Genomic DNA, 7,147 nt, shown 5'->3' with positions numbered 1-7,147 from the left:
TGAGGCAGGGGGCAGCTTTTATTTAGCTGGACAACAGGAACCACACACAACACAGACCCTGCCCCTACCCTGGGCGGGACTGTGCGGGAACAGGCCAGGCCTGACACCTTAGGGGGCTTCTCTCTGGTTCCCCAGTCTCACTCCAAAAAGAGCCCTATCCCATCTGATTCTGGACAGTCTCCTCCACTCTTAGAACCCTGGCACCACCAGAGGACTGAAAAGTCCCAGTTATGTCCTTTCTGGGTTCACAGGCACCTTGCTCCCCTCCCCTCCCCTCCCCTCGTGCCAGGAGGGTGTCACGGCTCCTCCCTCCGAGTTTGGAAGCTGCAGGGTTCTGTGAGAAGGGGCCAGGCACACTCAGGTCAGGCCAGCCTGGTTCCGGAAGCTGGAGTTGGCATTTAACGGTCTGGGGGCCCAAGGCAGCTTCCTCTTGAGTAACAACTGGCTGCCGGGAAGGTACAGGCCTGGCCCATGCCCCACCAGGCTTGGGAGAGAAAGGCTCCAGGCTGGGAGTGTTGTTGGGGGTGGTGGGCGAGGTGCAGACACAACTTTTTCTTTATTCGTGGAAGGGCCAACCTCCCCAGGAGTGCAGGCCAGCTGTAGGTATGATTATGCAGGGGGGAGGCCCTCCCCAAGTATAGAGCTGGGGGAGGGGGCCAACAGACAGCTGGGTCCACCTAGCCCATTCCAGGCTACCTCCCTCCCCAAGTCCCTCCCCCAGACATAGGTCTGGGTCTCCCCCACCCCCCCACAGGCATCAGTCCACCCGAGGAAGGCAGGCGCCACAGACTCCAAGGGGGCTTGACTCCTGTTCCTGCTGAACTGAGCCAGTCTGCACAAATCAACTGTGTTTCAGCTCAGTAGGCACGGGAGGCAGAGCCCAGGGAGGCCCTGACAGCCAGCGGGACAGGCAGGCGCAGAGGCAGAGCCAGAGGAGGCGGGGTCCCGGGGGGCGGAACTTAGCCACTGTGAACACGACTTGCTGTGGACTCTGCTCACAAGCAGCTAAGCCCTGCTCCCCAGGCCAGACATGGACAACAGGAGCCTCTCCGCCACCCAGCCCCAGTCCCGTCCCCAGGGAGGGTCCTCAGCAGTGGTGGTGGTGGCGGCGGCGGTGGCAGCCCCAGAGGCAGGGCTCAGGGTCGGTTGGAAATCCCTGGCAATGTGATTTGAGACAGGCAGCAAATCCCATCCCCAGGAACCCCAGCCGGCCGTGGCACAGGGGTGGGGGGGCACCGGGTGGGGCCAGCGACTGACACCTGGGGGAGAGAGAGAGAGCAAAGGAGGTAATGAGATTTGAAGACGGCTGTCCTCCAGGGCCCCACCTGCTGCTGCCCACTGAGGGAAGCCCTTCTCCCCGCACGCAGCAGCAGCCGAAGGGAAAGCTATACCACAAGGCTGGGCACCCCCGCCGCAGCCATGCCCGCAGTCCCGGAGGGAGAAAGGCCCAAAGGGATCCTGGAGGATCCCAAGGAGGCTGCAGGGACTCCCAGAGCCAGGTTCCCCCCTTTTCCGTCCCCCCACCACCACCAGCAAGCCCTGGGCGGACTAAATGGGGCCATGAGGAGAGGAAGTCGAGGGGGTGGCAGGCAGGCGGGTGAGGAAGTGATCTCACCCCAGCTGGCGCCACTTCCTAGAAGCCTGAAGGGCAGGAGGAAACCACCAGGGCCTGCCCCCCCGCCCCGTGGCCCCGTCTCCTCAGTGGCCAGGCCTCAGCCCACACCCCACCAGAGCGGATGCCGGCAGTGGGTGTCCAGCTCTCGCCTTGGGCACACACATCCCCAAACGCACCAGATCCAGGCTCAAAGTGCAAGTACCCACTTAGCACTTTCCCAAATGCCTTCCAAGCCTCAGTTTCCCCATCTGTAAAACAAAGCCAAAGGCCCCAATTGCACAGCACAGGGAAGTTTCACCAAGAGTGTGTATGTCATTCAGCAAGTGCCCAGCACCAGGACCACCTTCCAGAAATTTCAGGAAATCAGTGCAAAATGAAATCATGGGGCTCCTTCTTCACAAGTTAAGAATGTCAAGACGCTGACAGCAGATCATTAATCCAAGCCTCAGTTCGTTCTGAGCAGGGCAGACCCTCTGAGCTGCACAGTCCCAAGCCTGTGAAGCCGCCTTATGTTCAGTAAATGGAGATCTCCTTAATGGCAAGAGCCCTGTGGCTAGGACATCCCCAACTCTGGAGCCAGTCTGGGCAGATCTGAACCTCAGCTCTGTAGCTCTGTAGCTAGATGACTCCTAGAAATTCACTCTCTGGGCCTCCCCTTCCCCGTCCGCAAAGCAGGGATGATGTCGTGGTAAGGATCTCAGAAGTGACACGTGTAACTAGGATGGGGCTGTGCTGTCATGATCAGGCAGAAACAGAAAAGATGGTGGAAATGAGGACTCCGGTTACGGGTGGGACTCTGGTGCCCAGAGGTGGGCACCAGGCGTGCGCCGCTGGGAGACAGGTGGACAGAGATGTCCCGCTCTGTTCCAGGCCCATCCCTCACACGCACACACAGACCCCAGCCACCCGCTTTCCTAGCAGGCCCCTGCCCAACCCTGTCCCCTCAGGGTCTGGGGGCACCAACCGGGAACAGAAAAGGCCCTGCAGGGCGGCCGGCCTCCCTGGGCCGCCTCCGGAAGTGAGACAGCACATTCATGTCCCAGGGACGAGAACGGGAAGGGCGGCCATTTGGCCAGGCCCGTTTCCTGTGGGGTTTCCCCTGCACGGAGCCCCGGGCCGGGGCCAAGGCCACTCCCCATTCCCAAAGGCACAAAAGGCCTGGGTCTCTCATGGATGGGGCACGGCCATGCAGGTGCCCAGGACCCCCATTACCCATGTGTGCCTCTTGGGCTCACGGGAGACAGTGTCCCAGCAAGGCCAAGTTCTTGGCAGCTAGAGGCGTGGGGAGAAGATGGGCCCCTGGGCCGGCCGAGGGAGCAAAGCAGGCCCCAGGCCACACGGACGTACGCATGTATGCATGTACGTGTGTGTGCCAGAGAATGGGCCGCAGACAGGGCGTGGAGGCAGGAGGAGAGCAGGCAGGCCTGCTCCCACCCTCCCAACCCCCTGCTCCAAGAATGAATCAGGGGCAGCTTCCGCCGGGGGCGCCACCACCGCCGCCCCCAAGCCTGGTCCCCAAATACTTTCCACCCTCTCGAGCAGCTGGGATCGGAAAATACCAAGGGCTACAGGCCCCGCCCTGCCCGCCACCGCCCGCCCTCCCAGCCTGTCACTAACGCTTTGCCTAATGGGCCTAGACTCTCCGCAGAGGCTCCCTGGGCCGGGCCCTGAGCCAGACGCCAACCTGGGCTGCCCAGCCAAGTGCCGCCTGACCACCAGCCCCCCATCCATTACCCCGGTCCCAGCACAGCGACCATGACAACCGGCCCGATGGGCAGCCCTGGGAGGCTGGCACCTGGGTGGAGGAGGGCAGGACAGTGGCAAGTGGGTGGGCCCCCGCTGCCCACCCAGGGCTGGGGGGAGGGGGCAGTCCCAGGAAGGGGTGAGTAAGTGAGCACTGAATCACTTGTTATAAATAGGGGAGCCATGCAAGTCATATCCCAGGCCCCACTGCGCCCAGCCCCACCAAACTCCAACCCCTGCCTTCAACTTTAATCCCCCTAGGGTCAGTCACAGAATTCCCAGGGGCCCCCTGACGTCCACACTGAGAGCCCTTAACTGAGGGGCACACCCTTCTGCCATGTTCACCCCTTGCCTTGTCCTCACAGGTCCACGGCCCAGCCCCGGGCTACGTTTCGGGGGACCACTGGCCTCAAGGCAAATCATTGGCTTCTGGGTCCCGTCCCCCAAAATTCCCAGGCCCAAGGCTCAGCGCCCCCAGGATCCTCAAAGCACTCTAAGGGTGTGGTGACCACAGTTCTGGATGGTGATGCCAGACCCAGGCCAGGGGAAGGCCAAGGGTCTTAGAGGCTCAGAAGTCAGCTTCCTGGCTGCTCGCCGCCCAGGCCCCCCATCCCAGACCACCCAGTCCTTCTCTGCCCAGGGCCACAGCTCGGTGACCACACCCAGGGTGGCGCCAGCTCCAGCACCCTGGGGCAAGGCGCCGCTGGAGCATGACTCAGCCGTGCCCAGCATGGCGGCGTCCTTCTCTGCCCAAGGATTCCCACACGCCCACGCCCACTGTCCTCCGCGCCTTCCTTCCCAGGTGACCAGCCTTCTGCAGACACACCTCCGTGTCCATCCAGGACACCCGAAGGCAGGAGAGAAGGGGGCCAGAGCACCCCACAAAGGATCTGAAGACAAGGGCCTGCCACTGGGAGGGGAAGCGCGCTTCTCTCTGCTTGCTTTCCAACGCTCCCCATTTACAGATGGAGAAACCGAGGCCCACAGGAATTCTGAGTCAGGCCCAAGGTCAGGCAGTAAATCTAAGGAAAAGTCAGGACGGCTCCAGGCAGAAAATGTATCTAAGTGGGAAGGGGCTGGCCAGCCGGTGCCGTGAGGGGTAAGAAAGGTGTTTTCTTAAGACACTCCCAGGGTTCACCGCAAACAGACCTCCCTCCACTTGGCTTCCCAAGGTGAAGGGCACACTCTGAAAAACACTTTAAGGTCTATCCAAGCACCACCACCTGGGCCCATAGCAAGCCGGGCACCCTGAGCCCCTGTCCCCACTCTGAGCCTAGGGCCAGTCACCCTAGGACTGCAGATGGGACAGGGATCTGCCCAGCAGTGGCAGCCTGCACAGAACATCTGGCCTTCTCTTAGCAGCAGGCAGGGGGGTGTACGTGGGTTCCCGGGAGGACCCCTGGAGCATCCGCTGCCACTGTCGCTCTCAAGTGAGCAAGGGTCTGCGGCGACTTGGAGGCCGGGCTAGCACAGATAGGCCCGACCCCCTGGACACGCCCTGTCACGCATGTGTTCCGCGTGCCAGCCCTGGGCCAGGCCGGTGGCTCTGGGCCCCCTCTGAGGCCCACAGACAAGGCTGGCCAGTTGGGGTCTTGAAAGAGCTCCCAAAGGACATCCTGCAAGGGCAGAGGCCAATGGGTGCCCTTCTGGGAGCTAGGGCAGAGCTGGCAGCAGGCCCCAGGGCCCGTGCCTTCCCAGGACGGAGGCATGTGAACACATGCACACGGGCTGGCCTGGGCAGGGTGCGTGGGCGAGCGGACAGGGTGTGTCCCACAGCACCTCGCCTCTAAGCCGGGGCACCTGTTGGGTACTGCCCTCCAGCTCCGGCTGCCAGAGGACACCCTTCGTGCCAGGGGTCCCGCACCCACCCCAGCCCTACCCTCACATACCACCCGTCGCGACGAGCAGGCAGCTGGTTAGGGCTGAGGCGGGAGGGGGCAGGTGACAGAGGGCCAGCTGCACCTTCAAGGCATTCAGGAGGCCACAGGGTCTGGCTCGGCCCGGCTGGGCTGGATAGGCAAGTCAGTGTAGGGCCGGGGGCTTTGGTGGCAGTCAAATCCAGTGCTGGGGTCAGAGGTCAGTGAGGGGCTAGAATGCAAGGTTCAGGTTTTAGCTGGGGCCCTTCCACCCTCCCGGAGCCCAAGGACATGAGGACTGCGGCTACACAGGGTCGGGAGTCAGCCCTCCAGGACTCTCCCAAACCCTGGGCCAGGAGGAGCCAGGAGCGAGGAGAAGTGTCCCCCAGTCTCCACCAAGCTGGGGCTACAATGCTGGGCCCCCACCCCATGGCCGAAATGGAAGGCCTCCGCTCCACTCATTGGCTGACATGTCGAGAACTTGACTGTGACCCGCCATCCATGGAACTCTGGGAGACCCCTACACACTCCTCCACCCCATCCCACCAAAGGCCTGATAGGCCCCCCAGGAGCCCAGGCACCGTATATGCATCCCTTCTAACCCCAAACCGGGCATATGCCCTCCCCCTTCCCACCCTGCCGCTGACTCCCTGCCCACCTTGACCTGCCCCAGTGTCAGGGGGACCCGCCCTCCCCACCACGCTCTCATGGGTCTCATGGGTCTCCGGAGGGGGGGAGTGGCTAGGGGTCCCCACTGGGCTCCCGCGGAGCGGGTAAAGGTTGGGCCGCCCTTCCCCCGCTCCGTAGGGGGCGCCCCAGGACTCTGCCGCCGCCGCCGCCGCCGCCGCCAGATGCACGATCCCCGCTGCCCCCCAGCCACCGGCGGCGGAGCGGCGCCCTCCCCCTCGCGAAAGGCTGGGACCCGCCGGGCGCACCCCCACTCCGCCCACGAGTCCGGCGCGGAAAAGTTGCCGCCGCCGCCGCGGCGCCGCCGCCTCCCTCCCGGTTCCCTCCCCGACTCACCCGCGGGGGAGGGGAGCCGGCACTCGGGGCTCGGGCCGCCGCCCGGGGCCCGGCGGCAGAGACGTGGGCGGGCGGCGGGCCGAGACGGGCCGGGGTCGGTCGCCGGCCGCGCTCCATCCCACTCACTGGCCGGCCCGCCGCGGGGCCGAATCGCTTTTAAAACCTTCCCGTCTCCTCCCCCCGGCCGGACAGGGGGCGGGCGCGGGGCGGGGCGGGCGCCGCCGTCATGTGCCCCCGGAGCCGGTCCGCCCCCACTTTCTCTCTCGGGTCCCCCAACTCAGCCCCAACTTTCTCCCTCCTTGTCCCGACTCTTACCTGGGGCCCCAAACGCAGCCCAGCTTCCCCCTCCCGGTCTTGGACTCTGGAAGCAGCCCCAGATTTTAAGCGAAGGCTCTTCCTGCGGGAGGCAGGACAGAAGCAGGGGTCCTAATCCCCCCTCGCACCCCCAAACCCTTCTTGGCAAAGTCCTGCCCCTGCAGGAAGAGAAACCCAGGAGGCCATGGGCAGGGACAAGGGACAAGGGACATGGAGGGTGGGAGGCAAGGCGCCTGACCCAGTACATTCTGCTACTGTGTACCCTTCCCTGGAAGGGCATGGGCCTGGGTATCCTGGGTTCCTGCCAATGGGCCTGGGTATCCTGGTTTCCTGCCAAGCACCAACCCACACTTCCTCCAGTTCTTCCCCAGTGCCTTCTTCAACCCCAGGAAGTCCCTCCTTTTATCCTACCCAACCCTCCTCTGCTGTCATTGAAGACTCTGCCCAGAGTTCAGGTGGGTCCCAGGATCAAGGTACCCTCCCCACTTTGGCCTCCCAGCATCCCTGCCCCCCACCTACCCAGGGGCTCTGGGAAACTCCCCAGCTCCTGGAGTATCCCTGGGATAGAGTCCCTCCCTGGATCCCTCCCTCCTTC

The 7,147-nt window shown here is 63.9% G+C and overlaps 1 long non-coding RNA gene across 2 annotated transcripts; it reads right to left on the bottom strand.

Annotated features, from left to right (window-relative positions):
• Positions 1-6,270, bottom strand: LOC122909661. 2 transcript variants are annotated; one of them, XR_006385171.1, is made up of 3 exons: positions 6,238-6,270; positions 5,248-5,446; positions 1-1,259 (listed from the first exon to the last, which is right to left on the bottom strand). It is a non-coding gene; the product is annotated as an uncharacterized LOC122909661 (long non-coding RNA). The 2 variants fall into 2 exon arrangements; XR_006385170.1 differs by lacking the exon at positions 6,238-6,270 and having other exon boundaries at positions 5,248-5,795.
• Positions 6,271-7,147: the final 877 nt, after the last annotated feature.

Source organism: Neovison vison, chromosome 6 (genome assembly GCF_020171115.1).
Source record: "Neovison vison isolate M4711 chromosome 6, ASM_NN_V1, whole genome shotgun sequence".
NCBI classification, from domain to species: Eukaryota; Metazoa; Chordata; class Mammalia; order Carnivora; family Mustelidae; genus Neogale; species Neogale vison.
This window is presented reverse-complemented; position numbering and strand designations above follow the sequence as displayed.